Source organism: Trachemys scripta, chromosome 15 (assembly GCF_013100865.1).
Source record: "Trachemys scripta elegans isolate TJP31775 chromosome 15, CAS_Tse_1.0, whole genome shotgun sequence".
NCBI classification, from domain to species: Eukaryota; Metazoa; Chordata; order Testudines; family Emydidae; genus Trachemys; species Trachemys scripta.
In genome coordinates, this window is record NC_048312.1 from 17,747,108 (window position 1) to 17,764,644 (window position 17,537).

Genomic DNA, 17,537 nt, shown 5'->3' on the forward strand with positions numbered 1-17,537 from the left:
ATCTACCAGAGCCCAGGGTTGGAGGTGGAGTGACCTCTGGTAAGATTTTTAACATGCACACAGGTTTTTCTAATGTTTTTAATATGTTTTCTCTATAATGCTTTCACCTTAAGAATAAATGTGCTTGCTTATTAAGAACTAGGTGCTAACTTTTAACTATGGGATATTTATGCTATTTATAGCCTCTGGAGAGAAAGCAAAGTGCAGGTGCCTGCCTTTTAGGTGGTTTGGCTGAGGATATCACTGTGTAAGTAAGGAACTGTGCAGCCTGGAAGACCTCTAGTGAAGAGGGAGAGAGACAGTGGTCTCTGCCCAAAAGCAGTAATGGCTAAAGAGCCAGGAATCAAGAGTGGGTACCCTTGAAGAATCACAGAGGAGGAATCCAGGTGCAGTTACCCTGAACTGTGACACATACTGTAGTTGCCTTTCTTTAAGCAAACAAACAAACCTTTATATCAGCAATAATAGTCTCCATGTGTCTTTTTGATCTAAATACGTTAATGAGAGGGTACTAGCATTAGGACAGGTGACAGCCTTAGTTCCTAGAGTTCATCTGTGAGGTGTGGGCACTTGCCTCTTTTAGTATCTGATCTTTGGAAAGTATGGATATATAAAGATCTAATTGTCCTCAAAATCAGGGACAGCTGCAGAAGCCACAAGCAGCTGGCTGGCTGAGCAGAAGAAGTGGGGAAGCCCTGTAGCTGATCATTTTTCTGCCCTCCCTGTTGGTTGGCATTGGCACTCCAGATATTCTTTCAAGGGACACAGGAATAATTCAGACATTACTTACAAAAGAAAGCTATCAGCAATTGTTTTCCTAGAAGAGAAGCTATGAAGGGACTCAGCTTGTCTCAAATGTATCCCATAACCTTGTATGATTAAAACCCACGTGTACTATAGGATTCACTTTCATAGACGACAAAAAGCTAGGATAAAAATGTAAGTCATAATAAAGGTAAAGGCCTAAAGTTATTGTAGTGCAACAAGTTTAAATGTTCTAATACACTTCAGAATGCTAGCAAATAAGGTACAGAAACAAAAATAGTTGTCAAAGCAATCATTAAGAGTTGACAATCTTTTCAATCTTAATTGGCATTATAGAGTTAGCATGAGATCTAGTCTGAACATAGGACTGGGAGTCAGGAACTCCGGAGTTCTAATCCTGACTATCCTTGGGCAAATCACTCACATTCTCTGCCTAGGTTTCCCCTTCCATAAAATAATAAAAATATTTATCTACCAACTACAGGATTGTTGTGAAGATGAATTAGATTTTTTTTTTAAAAGTACATTAAAGATGGACAGCATCATGTAAGTGCTAAGCACTTTTAACACATTTTCTGTGGTCTTAATTTCAGAATTCAGCATTTGGAACTAAATATTTTGATTGTGAAAATGGGTTAGTACAATATTGGAATTGGAGCAAATTTGTGCTTAAAATGGAGTTCCTCTCTCCTAAAGAAAGGAGTCGGACTAACTGAAAGGTGCAGATTTGGTTAATCTGTCAGAGCTAGAGACCATGTCATGCAATTCAGGGAATTTCGCTTGCACTGGTTGTGTGCCCTCACGCCTGGAGGAGTAGCTGACTTCATACAGAACTTGAGGATGATGTTCCCAGCTGCAGTGTTGCTTTGAAGCCTTGAGAGCGGCTGTGTAACTTCAGAATGAAGAAGGAGATTTTTTTTTCTGTAACCCCATGATGAGCTAACCCTGGCACTGCAAGGATCAGGACTTCCTTCACCGTGACAAGAATGGACAAAAATCTCACCAGTTTTCCAATTATTCCCTTATAGAGAGTGTGATTTCACCGTATAGAAGAGCATTTGGACCTCACTGTAGTGTGTCAACTGAGTGATAACATGCAATTAACTAGAGCAACAACACATGCACACTAATTGGGCCTTAGCAGGACCATGATATTTAATGCATGAAAGTAGATTATAGCATGCACTGTATCAAAACTAACAATGTATTTAGTAATAATAAAGCAGAAACAAAGCACTTCGAAGGAAAAAACTCAATGAAGAGAAAAAACGCAATAGACACATGCACATTATATAATCAATATTACACTTCCTCTTCTCTTTCTCCAGCTTTAGTCAGACCCTGGCTATTGTTAGCCTGCCATTGCTTGCTAAAAGTATTAGGCCTGTGGTTTGAGAGACATGGAACAAATCTGGTATTCATTTTCTGTTGACATGTGTCTTGTATAAACATGCCTTAAGTATATGTGTACAGGTAGATATCTGGTACAAACAGCAACAGGCTAAAGGTAGGGGAGTCAAGCTGTGTGCAATAGTTATTCAGAAAGAGGGGTGTTTCTTGGTCATTTTAAAACCTAGAACAAAACACTTTCCCTACATTCTGTCCTGGCCAGGAGGAAACATTGAAGTATTTTACATGAGACTCATATTGTAAGAGTTGAATATTTTCATCTCCCTGCCTTTATATCTGAGCAAATAGACCTCCAAAGTTAAAGGATTGGAGAGACGAGAGAGCGCATTGTGAAGAAGTTAATGGAGATGAAAATGAAATCTTGGAGAGACTGAGTTGCCTCCCCTGGCTCAAGCATATCTTTTAAGTCAGAGAAGCCATGCTAGGTTTTTAAAGAATTGTTATGCTGTCTCTATTGATGTCATGTATGAAACATGCACAAGGTTCTCTTTGGCTGCATAAACATTAAAGGTTAGATTTGGAAGGACACTAATGTTTAAGTAAATTTATTTTCCTTTAGTCTACTTACCCCACAGGCAGTATTTATTTTAAATAAAATGTGTTTACATGGTTTCTAATGGAATAATATTAGGAACAAACTGTATTGGAAAGATATAACCACCCTCAGAGAAGCGGTTTAGCGATTCTTTTTCCTGAGTGTTACCAGTTATGCAGTAAGATTACATGTAAAAAGGGAATGAATACATTCCCAGCTCAGTGAAAAGTGTACATGCTGTGATTGGTCTGTTCCTAAATTCACCAATACTTTCATGCTGGCTACTGCTACTGAGAATTTGATAAAGGGAAAAGAAAAAAAAAACAGATATTTGGCTGGCCATCAAAAAATGTCTCTCTTACTAGATATGCCTACCCCTGGCGTAATACACCAGTCAAAAGCTCATCCACCATCTGTAGGCATCAAAAGCAGCTTTGGCTTTTCAAACCAGTCGATGAGTGACAAGCCTCCATGAATGTCCAACAGGTCATGTGGTTTTCTTTTCAGGAAGGTAGTTTATTTACTGGAGCTAGCTTATGCATGTGTTTCCTTAGCAAAGCTGTAGACAACTTCTATACCAGGAAAAAGAGATGAGAGGTAGTTTTACAAAGAGATAGCTAACAGAATAGGATTTTACAATGTATTCACTAGTGCAGACAAGGCACATTGTAGTTTTACTTTGATGGGTTCATCTTGACCAGTTACATCAAGGTAAAACTACAATGTGCCCTGTCTGTGCTAGGATTATGTTAAAAATAATAATAGTAATGATAATCATTTCCCACCTTGGTGTGGCATGGCCAGAGAAGGTGCTAGCAAGTGGAATGTTCTGCCAGTTCCTCATTCCCGATCCTTCTTTTGGCAGGAACAGGCAGAAATAAGATCTTTGTGCAATTACTCCGAGTTAAGTATGACTTAAGCCAACTTCTAGATGGGAAAGCACAACAGGAAAACACACATAAGCAATCTGTAGCAGTCTAGACACTGAATGGTAGAAATGTGACTTGATACTCAGGCAGCCCACAAATGGCAGGTTTTTAAAATTTCATTTTGTCATCTGAAGGGACCACAGCAACTCCTCTCTGTACCGGTGCCCTGAGAGATTCCTCTTTGACTTTGACACTGGCAATAATTTCTGTTGACTTTGTCCTCTGAGACTGCTACCAAATTCTTTACTGTTCTCTCCCATTTATACTGATCCACTTGAGTCTAAGACTGATCAAACCTTCCTAATTATTAGCCCTTTTCTTTTCTCTCCTCCTCTTTCCCTTCTGCTTCCAAATTTGACCACTCAGCCTACTTTTAACTTGGTGAGCAGGGCAGAGCCAACAACCCAGCTAAACATACTAGGCTATGAAAGAACCATCTCTGGACAGTAGCTTTGCAATCAGATTATCTGAGAGGTTTTCATTTGTAGGATAGTGTGATTTATATACAGAAGTTGTAGGAAAAATGGATTTCCAAATGTAAGAGTATATTTCCTCTGTATTTCTTTGTCCTTGGTGCTTTAGCCTATACTTCGTCTCAGGTAGGTTTGGGAATGTGACCTAGTAAATAGGGAGAAACAAGTGATCAGCACAAAACCCCTATCCCTTTTGGGGATGCCAGAGAGAGAGAGAAAGAAATGCAATAGTAAAATGCTTTGTCAATGAAACACCTCTAGCAAGGTGTGTCCAACATTATTCTGGCTCCATCTTGTGGCTTAATCTGTAATCTCTTTTCAGTACTAGATCTGATCCTTACATTCTTATTATAGTCACTATAGACATTAGTAATATTAAATAAATAAAATTCCTTGCTTTTAAAAAAAATTGCATGAATTTTTATTGGTAAATAAGGGATGACAACACTGGCTAAAGACAAACCTAGTGCAAATCACCCACACACCACTACCAATTTTACCTCAGTCACATCACACCCCCGTCATTGCTGAACAAGCTAAGATGAGCATAGTGTAGGGAAGCAGTCAAAGGCAGATCTGTCAATGTATCTAAATCCCAACCTGCAAAAAGCCCAGTGTTCCAATTTGGGGCTTGATATCACCAATGAATTGAGCCTAAGGCATCTGCTTTAACATCAAGAAAATTGTCACACATTGTCAAATCTGAACAGTGATCTAGGGTTGATTTTGGTAATGCTTATTTGTTTCTCTAAAAACAAAATTCTGGGAAGTTATAGAACAGGTATAAATCATGCTGAAAAGTATCAAGCTTCACAGAATAAAAAGAAAACCCTTTCAGCTGTAGAACTCCCCCCCCCCCCGACATACTCTGAGAAGTACCATCACCAGCCTTCCTATTCCAAAGCTCCACAAACCAAAACATGATCTCAGCCTGGAAAGGAAGAAGTCACTGCAAATTTGCAGAAATCACACAAGAGAGCCCATATCCTGGATTCTATGACAGGCTGGCTCAGGCAGGCCTATACATATTTCCCCATAGATATGGGTCCACATTTGGAGCATAACACAGCCACTGTGCATATACATTTTTGCAGTTTTTTTAAATGAAAGTAGTCATATGATTAAATATTGCTAAAGTTAAAGCAAAAATGTCTGAATGTATAGAACATAATACTTTACACTTCGATACTACTTCCACCCAACAATCTCAAAGCACTGCCTTGTTTTACAGATGAGGAAGCTGATGCCCTGAACTTGCTCAACAACCCACTAGTCAGGGGTAGAGCCAGGAACAGAACCCAGGTCTCCTACCTGACATTCCCCAGCTCTAATCATGTTCTCTCCCGAATACAGTAGGTGGTAGAATATTTATACATCTAGGACTGCTATCTCACTCCTCTGTTTTCTTCACCTCCTCATTTTGTCAATGCACTTGCCTGTGGGAGATTCCGAGATTTAAAGTTAGCTCTGCATCTTTATTCACTTTCTACGAGTTCTTTAAATATTTGCCCCAACTTTCACATTGCTGTTAGATATAGTAATGTTTCTTCCCTCTGATCTCCAACTCTCTCTTTGCCCCCACCCCGAAACTTAATTCCTTTCCCCTAGTTCAAATAGTCTCTTCAGTCCTGAATTTAGCCTCTTTGATCCACATACATTTAGGGGTATGGTGAGAATAGGATCATTTAGCTCTGCAGTTAAATTTGGCTATGTGCCAGATCTCATGCTCTGCCACAGAGTAGCCCCTGATGCTATTACACGGTGTGAATTTGCAAGGTTTGAAGAACATGTGGGGTGCTGTACTCAGGGACTATTAGAATTGTCAAGACCCATTTAAGATCTCAGCAACGGTGATTGGGGCAAGGAAAAGGGGCACATAGTGAAACTAATCCAAACCTAACAAAGACTTAAGTTGGGGACAATTCTTATTTCTTTCTAGCTTGGCTACTCCTACTTCATACGTGCAAAGCGCATTTAGTCTGCTTCCTAAACTCAGTACAATAATGTAAACAAATCTTTTTCCTGAAGTTTCAATATGTCATCCTTCACTTCCTGCACTAAATTGTTGTGGTGGCATTTCAGTGATGAGCCCTAGTTTGTAGAACATTTTGAAAAACCCTTTGGGAGATATTTCCATGAAATGTGCTATAAAAATGTAAGTGATTTTTGTTAATTAGCTTAATTCAGCCATTTTATTGTGTAAATAAATTACATGAATTATAACTTTTCACCAGCAGATGGCATAGTAACAGGCTACAACCTACACTAAGATGAATTCTCCTAATAGTTCTGACATCACTGAAATACACCAGAGATTTGTTGATCACAGCTGTAGGCCACAGTATTTTCCTTCCTTTGACAGGTTTATTCAGATTTTGGGGGGGAGGTTAAATAAAAGGCTTCATTATATGCTTAGCTGGTCCAATCTGGGTTCTTTTGCCCTTGGAGGGCTGCATGAATTGGTTGATGAAAAATATCACCTACAGGCAAAATTAACTAACAGCAAATGCTACATGAAGCACCTCTCAGTCTTTATATATTTTCTTGGTTTCTTTTTATAGTGCATGTGAAATTTAGTGCTTGTGAAAGGTGGTAGATGGACAGTCTTGGAAGAATGAAAATCCTCTTAGCCACAGAGCAGCTACAGTATAAGCAGGGGCAGTGTCAGCTTCTCCACTGTATTCTTGACTCCTTGAGGGACTACCTATACAGATGGGAGTACGTACCATATAGTATTTGTATTTCACTTGTACCCAAATGCCTCACATTGGGACCAGGGCCCATTGTCTCTAGACACTGTACATACAATAAAATACAGTCTTGTCCCCAAAAGCTTACAATATGCACAGACAAAAGAATGGGGGTGTGAGAGAGAAGGGGGGAGGACAACATGTAATCAGAATGATCAGCATGATGGGTGGCAACTATCATGTTAGTTCCACATTAAAAAGAAAAAATGTGATTACGTAGTGGGAGATCAGATGCAGAGGGGGAAAAGAGGGGAGATGAGTTAATAGAACAATGGGCACAGAAAAAAGAAGGGCAACGTAGAGTTGGAAGGGATGACAAGATAGATGGAATGGGTGGAGGACTGCAAGAATGAAGTTGCAGCAAAGAAAGTGTGAGGAAGGGTGGGAGAAAACAACCAATCAGAAGGGAAGAAAATATGTTCAGGGATCAAAACAAAGGGAGAAAATAGTTCAGGCTCCCAGCCCATCCAGGCCCTGGCCCTCTGCCAAGACTGTTAACCAGAGTGCCAATGAGCAATGATGATTTTGATGTAGGATTAGCAGAATTGGATTTTTTTTAAAGTTTATTTTTAAGCATTTTTTATTTTTATCAATGTACATTTTCCACAGTTGCATGAAATTTTGGGTGTTATGCATTTCCCCCCATTTTAATATTATTATTATATTTTAATAGTTGCAGGGTATTATAGGGGTGCCAGACAATTATTTAATGATAACCTTTATGAAACATTCAAACAGCATTTTTCTCATTTTGCCTATCTCTAATTTTTTATCATTGATGGAAATATTTTTTCATTGGTTTGTGGGTGTCTGACAAAATCAATGTTTATTGACACTCAAAAATCTAATCCTTCCTAGCCTACTTTTATATGGTCATTTGTCCATGTGAACTAAAATGAACCCACCATATTCACTCTACCTCGGCCACTGATTAGCTACCATATAGAAACAAATTTTGCTCACTGCAGCTCTAGGCTTTCTTGAAGTGAAGTGAAAGGGTCTATAATAGATCCTATTACCAACCTTCTGAGACTTTCAGTTGCCTTGTTTTTGAGGAAACTCCAGTTCCCATACAAGCTCCTTTTGCTTCAGGCCTCTGAAGAAGACCTGTGGGAGGTGGAGAAGCAAATTGGAATCAAGGATCTTCATCTTCTTCTTGCTAAAATGAAGGACTGCTTCTCTCTTGATGTAGCAATACTACTGTTGATATCATCTTAAACACACAAGCTGAGAGGCCCTTGGTTTAGCTGCAATAGGCTCTCAGGATGTTTTCAAGAAAGGTTCTTCCATTTTGAAACCTGCTTCCTTCCTTGGTCCAGCACAGAGACCAAGACTGTTGTCCTTAGAGGCACACTGCAAGACTTATTTTCCCAGGCTTTTGAGACAGGAAAGGGGTATGGAGAGCATACGTGGGTTCAAGGGGTGAGAGATATTTATTACACCTGATAAGCTATTGGGGAGGGGAGAATATCATTTGTTAATAGTTTATTTGACAGATCTATTGTTCTTAAGACATGTGCCCAGAACACTGGAGGGGGAACTTAAAAAAAAAAGAAAAAAGAAGCGCAAACATGAGCAAATCAATGTAATTAAACACTATTTCTCTAGAGTGCAAGTAGAGGTGGCAAGTAGGTGCAAAGTACTTTCACCAAAACCAAGTCATGCTCCTTTTCTCTGTGAAAAGTACTAGCTATTCGAGTGATTCATTAGGGTTACCATATTTCCACAATCAAAAAAGAGAACACCGGGGGGGGGGGGGGGGCCCCACCCTAGTCCCGCCCTGCCCCCATCCACTCCCTCCCACTTCCCACCCCCTGACTGCCCCAACCCTTATCCACTCACATGGGTGTCAGGGTTATAGAAATTTTGGTGGTGTCCAGACCCCCTCCCCCCCACACACACCTGCCTAAGGCTCTGGGAGGGGGGTTGGGTGGGGGGAGGAGGTCTGGGGTGCAGGTCCTGGGCTGGGGATTAGGGTGCAGGTTCTGGGATAGAGTTGGGTGCTGGGTGCAGGCTCCGGGCTGGGGCAGGGTGTGGGTGTGCAGGAGCGGGTGAGGGGTGCAGGCTCTGGGATGGAGTTTGGGGGTGGGAGGCGGTGCAAAGGGAGAGGTTGCAGGCTTCGGGAGGGAGTTTGAGGGCAGGAGGGGATGCAGGGGTGAGGACTGTGGGTTTGAGGATGAGGGGTTCATGATGCAGGAGGGGGCTCAGGGATGGAGCAGAGGATTAGGGTATGGGAGGATGAGGGCTGGGGCTGAGGGGTTTGGGGCGTTGGAGAGGCTCAGGGCTAGGGCGGAAGGGCAGAGTAAGGGCAGCCTGTCTTCCCATTAGTAGATGGGGGACACTAGGACCCAGGGGCAGCAGACAAGGGAGAGGCAGACGGGGGGGGGGGACCCACGGGGGGGAGAGGATGCACGGAGGGGGGGTGGCAGGTGGAGGCCAAGGACCCATCCAACACTCCCTGACTGCCCCCCCACCAGACTCCCTTTACCATTCTGGCTCCACGTGTTTGCAAAACACGCTGCCTGGTGGGTTGGTTTGTGTGTTACACAGGGCTGCAGACAGAGGGAGGGGGGAGCAGGGGAGGGCTCTGGCTGCTGGAGGCCAATGGGAGCAGCTTAATCGGCCAACCCGCCCAATCAGCAGCCGCACTCTGCATGGAAGGGAGGCGAGGGAGAAAACCCCCCCCCGACATTTCAATCTTGTTACCAATTCCTCCTGGATGGCTATTTAGAGATGCAAAAGCCGGACATGTCCGGGGAAATACGGACGGATGGTAACCCTAGATTCATAGGTTTAAGTAAAAAAGTACATACATTCAAAATTTCAGTTAACAGAAAAATGTCGTCATGAATCCAACTTCAGAGGAAGTGAATACCAAGGCAATACTGGCATGTTTTGAGTAAAGCACCTTAGAGGCTGAAATGGACACCATTCGTTAATTGCTGCTATCTTTCTTCAAGGAAGAGTATGACAATTTGCAGATATATTTATACAAGCGTCACAAACTTCATTGCCGCTGCATAGTCCTCTATCCAGTCTAGCCTAAATTGAAAACTACAGTGGGAGGAGGAGCTACCTCCAAGGGAATTTGTGGGTAGTGGGTCAAGACTTAAGAAAAATCTCACTTTGATTGGGATTGCTTCTGGTCAAACAGGATGCAATTTTCCCCATCAAAACAAAAACCAATGGGAAGTAGTGGCATTGGCATGGAGGCGAAGACTATCAAGCCACCCTAGCAAGTGTCTATGTCAGGTTTTAAGGACTGCATATTTTGAATAGTACAGCCTCCCCACCCTGGTCTCACGAATCCATGGTGAAGAGAACCTGCTTCTGTTCAGAGGGTCAGTGTACTCCCTATATATGCACACATGGAGATCCCAGATCCAGGTAGCTTTGGATGGGATGCAGTTTATCCTTCCCCCATCACTGTGGATAATCTACAGCCAATTCAGCCTAGCCTAATACCATATTTAAGCTATTCCATAGCTTCCTCAAGGCAATCCTGCCTCATCAAAGCACCAGCCTCAGAAACTTAGAATTATTAATGATTAGTATTGTGGTAGTGCTGAAAGGCCGCTATTGTAGTAGGCCTTATGCAAACATGCAGAAGGCAGTCTCTGCCCCAAAGAGACTAAAATCTTGTTTAGGCTTATGCTACTTAATGCATTTTTTTTTTTTTCGGGAGTTAGAGGTGATCTTGACCTTAGACACCTCTCTGCACGTTCCAACTTTTTTCCTGCTACCGTATCTCCAGCAGCAGCCAGACCTTCCACTGGCTGGGTCCCCTTGTGGGTACACAATAGCAGCCCTGAAGAGGATACAAGGAAAATAGTACTGCTATATTTGAACTAAAATGGAGTGTTTTATTTTTCTGAATTCTTTACACAGGTCATCCCCTCTCTCTTTTCTGCTGATCCCTCAACTGTGTAGAAAACTAACAATACCCTGCTGCAGCTGCCAGGTTCCAAGGACAAAATGCTACCACAGCAACAGATTTCTAACCCCAGCCTCCATCCATAAATTACGTTGAAGTATATTCTCATTCTATACAGAAAGCTGGAGATAAATAATAAAGAAGTACAATTGCTACATCGATGGCCAGTTTGACATTAGTGTTGATGTGTTTCATCGTCATCTAGCAAATTACGTTACAAAATTACTGGCTACAGGAGTGATTGTTTTCAGTGTGATGACTGCCTGGAATCTATTACTGGCACTGGACTGCTGTATAGGCAGCAGTCATAGAAAGATTTTTTTTGGTAAGAGCACAGACCTCATGCTTCATATAAATCTCTTAGAGCAAGGTACACGTCCCAAACAAGAGGGTACAGTGTGGTGTAGAGCTAGGAGTGTCCCAGCAATGACAGATAGGAACAGGGTCCCCAAAAAACACTCTTTGTTGCAGACTTTATTGTCTCACTGACAGTACCGATAACTTGGCCAGATAAGTACATGGTAATTTGGTTTACAACTCTACTCCAAGGCACTTGGAATACTACACTATTTAAAATGCTATTAGCAGCAAATATGAAAAAAGTGGGGGTGGAAAGAGGGAGGGAGGGAGGTAGGCTCAGGGTGGATTCTATGGAAGCTAACAGGTTAAAACTAAAAATTTCTCTAGAAAAATAGTTTTCAGATGCATTTAAAAGTAGTGAGGAAGGATGTGCGGAGGCAGGTGTCTAGGGGGAGCAATTTCCACACCCTAGGAACTGCTACAGCAAAGAAATTATCATGAACTGACCCTTTGATAGAAACAGCAGAATTACAAGATGTAGGAAGTGGGGAGAAGATACAATCTCTTTCCTTCTCCCTTTAGAGCAGGACATAAAGTGAAAACAAAAACACCCATCACGTAGTAAAATTACACAGGACTGCCTTGCTACATGGCCAGAAGCAAGTCAGGAATAACTGGAAACAAAGGGGTGGAATTATATAGCAACAGAGAATTCACAAACACAATCAAATAGTTACCTGGCTGAAAGAACATCACCTCTGTGATGGAGAGTCATGTTCCATATTAGCAGGAAACCAGATGCTCAAGCTGTTTGTGCGAGGGGCTATTTATTGGTTCAAACAAAGAAGTGCAGGCATTAATCACTGAAATAAATACTCAACTACTGTGTACAATTATTCCTTTGGGTAATTCTAGGCTCTCAGAACATGAGATAATTCCTAGGCACTCCATATTGCCTGTGCATTCTCCTCCACTATCAGTCCAACTGAGCTTGTTTGCCAGCTTGTTACAATGTCCCATGACCTTTTACAGCCCCACTACCTATAAGTTTGGAGTCTAGGTTTAATGCAAGTGGAATCCCAAACCAAAGAAGAGCAGATTCCCCCCCTCTTAAGGTAAATCCAAGGCCCACCAGTGCTGGGCCTGGCCTTCTTGCAGAGGAAAGATGGGTAGGTACAGGTCTGGAGAAACTCTACAGACCCATTAATAAAGTTTGGTAGCTACCTTAAGACAGTTATACCAGAAGAAACAAATTTAAAATAGCACCAGAAGCCACCATTGTGTGCTGTAAACGCTATTAAATGGTAGTAGCAGCTCCCTAAAACCAAACAAAAAATGACAGTCAGGACACTCTCCCCCACAGCTGTAATAGCCTGGAGAGACTGTCAAACCAACATAGTCTGCTCTGGTGACAACCAACAAAACAATGGGAAGGCAACTTTTAAAAACAGAATTTGCACAGTAATTATTATTTCCACTACTAACTGCATACAGAATATCTTTGTGCTTTTGCTTTTGGTACCATACCACTTATTGTCACAAGGAGAAAACCAGTGATTAAGTTTATCACACTTGAATCATGCAGACCTTTGGAACACTAGAACACTACATTATGCTTGAAGGAATGTGCAGTGAAACATGTCAGCAATTTAACTGTAAATAGTCTAATACAGTTCTCCTAAAATACCACCTTCCCCAAGCTACTATTTTCAATGACAGAAAAAACCCCCTCTCTTTTACAGCTGAACTTTAATTTAAGTTATGACCTGACTCTATTCCCCCACATTTGACCACAGTTCCCCTTTCCCCATATGGAGCATCTTGTGACCTCATGTTTAGCTTCATAATGTTTTCCATAACAACCTACGTATAGCCAAGTTTCTTGAAGTAAAAACAGAAAGCTATACCACTTATACTAGCAGAATTTAGCAAAACTCATCCGAATATTTAAGCTTAAAAAGTGGCCTACAAAGGATTTTAAAAAAATTGGCTTATGAGTTATTTCTTTATTTAAAGAAGGCCTGAAAGGCTTTTATGTTTTAATAAAAAGGCTGAAGTTTTTGCTTAAAAAACCCTAGAAACATTAGGAGTGTCAAGTTTGGTCTTCCTTTGTTTTGCTGGTGAACACCCAAGAGGTCTCAGAGATGTTTGTTAGTTTTAATACTTTCAACTGAAGAGGCAAATAAGTTAGAGCTTTAACCAACACTTCCTTTACCAAACGTGTCAGTCACTGAAGTGAAACAAGAGTCAGAAAAAAAAAAGTTTTAAAAACAGCGACTAAAAATCCTTCACCTGATTGTTCAACTCATTTTTGTGATGCGTCTATTTCACTAGTTCTCAAGTCAGTATACTCCAGCCTAGACAGAGTGACTTTCTAATTTTTTTTTTTTTTTTAAAAAGGTAGGAAAAAAAGTCTTTCAGGACTTAAGACATCACAACGAACCAAAAAAGGCATATGCCAAATCTTTAAGTGATCATAAATTCAAGTTTTAACATATTTTGGATGCTTTTATATTCCCTTTTTACCGCAGAAGTATAGTTTTCAAAGGTTCTATAACAAGCACTGTGGCTAGATAGGAAATGCTCTGACCTTTCTTCTCTCAGACTTGTATTCAAGTCTAGCATTAGCTCTGCTAAAATTAATGATAACTGCAGTTCATATTCCCTACCAAGTAAATAAGATACAATTAGATGTCTATGCTAAAGGAATCCCCTGCCATCTGAGACAGAGACTAAGCTACCTACCATCAAAAGAAAGGGCAACCTACCAGAAGTACAGTGGAAATAACTGTCAGTAATACTTGGAACTAGTAATATTTATTTCCATTTTAGAGATGAGGAACAGAGGGCAGGTGAGTTGCTCATCAAGTTCTATGAGCAGAGCTAGAATCAAAATTCTATGTTCCCATCTCTATGATCTGTCCACTAGATCAAACTGCCTCTATCTGGGACAAGTTTTCAGTGCAGTAGCTTTAAGCTGTTTAAGTTTCTATTGCTATTCACTTTCACCTGCACAATAATTTTACAACCGTGCCAGTTAAAGCAGCTGTGATTGCACGGTCTGCAGTGGCGTCACATCTACTAAAAGTTGCCCTTTGACAGCCCAGCCTACAGTTGACATCTGCCAGGACTAGCTTCACCAAGTGTGGTGGTCAAAGGATCTACTATTTATACAAACAAGATAAACAATTTACTTTGTGTGTCTGAGACAGCCTGGACCATGCTAGTGTTGTGATTTCTCAAGAGTGATCAAAACAGACTAATAGTGTAGGAGAGACATTTTTAAAAATGTATTTGTATACATACAAACACACACAATAGTGATCTTGGGGCCAATTGTATCTTTTTGCATGGTGGGGCAAGTTAAGAGTTTGAATGTTAACCACGTGAAGAATTTCAAACATAGAAAGTTCCCAAATGTCACTCAGCATGCAAGCTGCTGTGTCTCTTCACATTATTGATGGATCACAAAGCATTCTTTGCTTCCCAAAGCCTCCATTTCAGAGCTTTGCAACACCTTGAGGAACGTTATGCTGTTTTTAACTATGATCTTCAGCTACATAGTGTTTGATGTAGGAGGAATCTGAAAAGCTATTTTGTAAAAGCTTTAGCCACCATCTTTACCAAAATGAGTCCCAAAACCATCAAATAACAAATTCCCCCTTTAACAGAAGTGGGAATCCATCAAAATATCTTTAATAGACAAACAGTGGAAAACAATTCACCCCTATTCAGGGGTTATAAGTGTTACAGCGAAGGCTATTCTGGCACTTAAGAGAAAGGAAAACTACTTACCAACAGTCGAGCTAGAGTTCTCTGAATGCGAAATCTCTGCAGATCCCCACTGTAGGAATTGAGTGCCATCTCTCAAGTCTTGGAATCATTCAATACACTTGTGGGTCCTAACTGCAGATCATAGTATTCTGAGGCAATAATAGCCTGTGGCCCCAAACATCCTCAGTTTCTCTTTGTCTGTTTGATGTCTAGGGTGAAATTCTAGTCCCACTGAAGACAGAGTCTTTCCATCTACTTTAGTGAGGACAGGTTTTCACCCTTAATCTTAAAATGCTGAAAGCGCGTGGAGGTCAGTAGATAGGTCAGTGTGGCTCTGCAGAGAACCTTCACAAAACTCATTGCGGAGAACTCAGAACTAGTTATGCAAAGTAACCTTTTCTTTTCCATATAATTATCTCTACTGACCTCTGCTGTAGAAGACTGGTAAACTCTCAAAATCCTTTGAAGAAGAGCTGGTGAGTTTAACTGGATAGAAACAGGACTACCCTTCCAAAATATGCCCCCAATCTGGCTCCAACATTAAGAGAAATGTAAAAGAGCCTCCTGCCAAATCCTTTTGGGGAAGGGAGTTCTCCCCCAACCCGAAGCCCCCTCCAGAAAGGTGGCTGAGAGCTCTTCAGAATTTTTTTCATCTGAAAGAGCTTGAGTGAGAAGAACATAAGCAAAAGTTTCTTACACATGGTCTTCATGGTCTTTTCCTTCTGAAGATGCTAAGGCTTTCCAGATGACTAGTTAAATATCCTCCCCTCTTTAGTCCAAGGTGACACAAAGGCCATGTTCACAAATCCTAATTAGTAGATTTGTCCTTTGTCATGACAGTACTGAAGTTCTTGCTCCGGATGGATGCCAGTGGGAAAGCTCACCCTGTTCTGGAATGATCTAAAAGTCCTGCCTTTGGTAGGTAAGGTGGCAGCTGTAAAAATGCCCCAATAAATATGTTAATTTTTATTAGCACAGCTTTAGCTATGAAGATATGCATGTAATGTCAGTCACTATGATTGTTAGGTGCTACTGGCACCTTATTTGGGGTGGGGGGAGAACACTCTTCCCCAAAAGGAAATACAACCTTCTTGTGACCACGAACTAATTCTGCACATGTTGGCATGTGAAGCTACAAGGACTGTTTGCAAAGCTACAATGACTGCATGTAAATTGACTTGTCATACCAGTACCTCACACGGAAGGGGGAAAAGCAAGGGGGATAAGATGGGTCTTGAAAATGCAGGGAAGTGGTTAGGAAGTGAGCAGCCGTAACCATTTACATAGTTGTCCATTACACACAGGCGACAAAGATTTTAAATACCTAGAAGGGGAGCATTTGAAGTAGAAGGCCTTTTCAGAATCTGATCCAGAGACTAGTTCCTCAGAGGCTAAAGTTCCCAAGAGCAGTGGGGGAATCCCCCAGTGAATAGGAGTGCTGAATACAAGAACTGCTCCGAATTCAAGAAATGTTAGAAGATTCCATAATATTCCTACAAAACATCACCTTCATCTGTTGAGTTGGCTTCTCTATCAGAACAGAGATGGATTTTGGATCCAAGTGACCTACCTGAACTTATTGGGTCAATACGTATGCCAATACTGACCTGTGGATCTGAATTACTTGGAATTCAGGGAGGCTCTTTGCATCAAACTTTCCCATTGAGGGGTTTGTCTGCGCATTAGGGTGTGTCAGGATGAGTCTATAATCCTTTTCATATAATGAAGAGATTCTGTATGTATGGATCAGGATAATGAATGCTCCATCAAATGGCCTAAAGACTTCAAAATACTATTTTTAATAAAGAGGACAACCATAGAGAAAATTTGAGGTTTAATGGAAATAACCAAATTCAAATACTTTGATTTCAGTTCAGAATCCGACTGTACTGAAGACCCTGATCCTACTAATATCAAAAAGTAATCAATGAAGCTTCCTCAGAGGATAACTGAGCTTGTTAGCTCACTTACTGCATGCCTGATGAGTAAAACCTGTGCAAGCTGAACAGTCCTGAAGGAAATCCCTTCTAGGTATTTCAACCATCTGAAGTGCTGATTAGAGACATCAGATTTACGGAAAAGATACAGCACCTCTGAATCTTAAACACTTCTTTGGGTCTTCCATCTAATTATCTTGCTAATACAGAAAAGAGCAATACATTAAGATTTGATGTAATTAATACACTGCCTATTTCACCAGCCTACACTTCTAATTCTTCCCATTGCCTGACTGCAAATGGGACTTTACTTCTCGCTCCCTGGCTCCACGGAACAGCACAGGGAGAATGCACGGTAATTCTGCTAACTACTACTTACGGAGATTGTCTTGTTTCAGGCTCTCTGCTGACAGGCACCACTGCATATTTATACTCATGTTTTCTAAGTTATTTGCACAAACTAAAAAACAAGAAACTGTTCAAGTGAAAGCTGGGATCCAGGAGCAGCTTCCATGCAGATTCTTTTGCTATGTAATCACAAAATACACTGTGCCATTACAGCAGGTCAGGTCTGCACTACAGAGTTATGTCGACGAAAAGCAGCTAAGTTCACACTGCCCTCACCAATTTCAAACCATAACCCTGACTCAACTCCCTTTTACACAGGCAAAACCTTGATATTTTTTAATGTTAATAAAGTTAAACAGTATGATTAACAAAGAAAGATTAA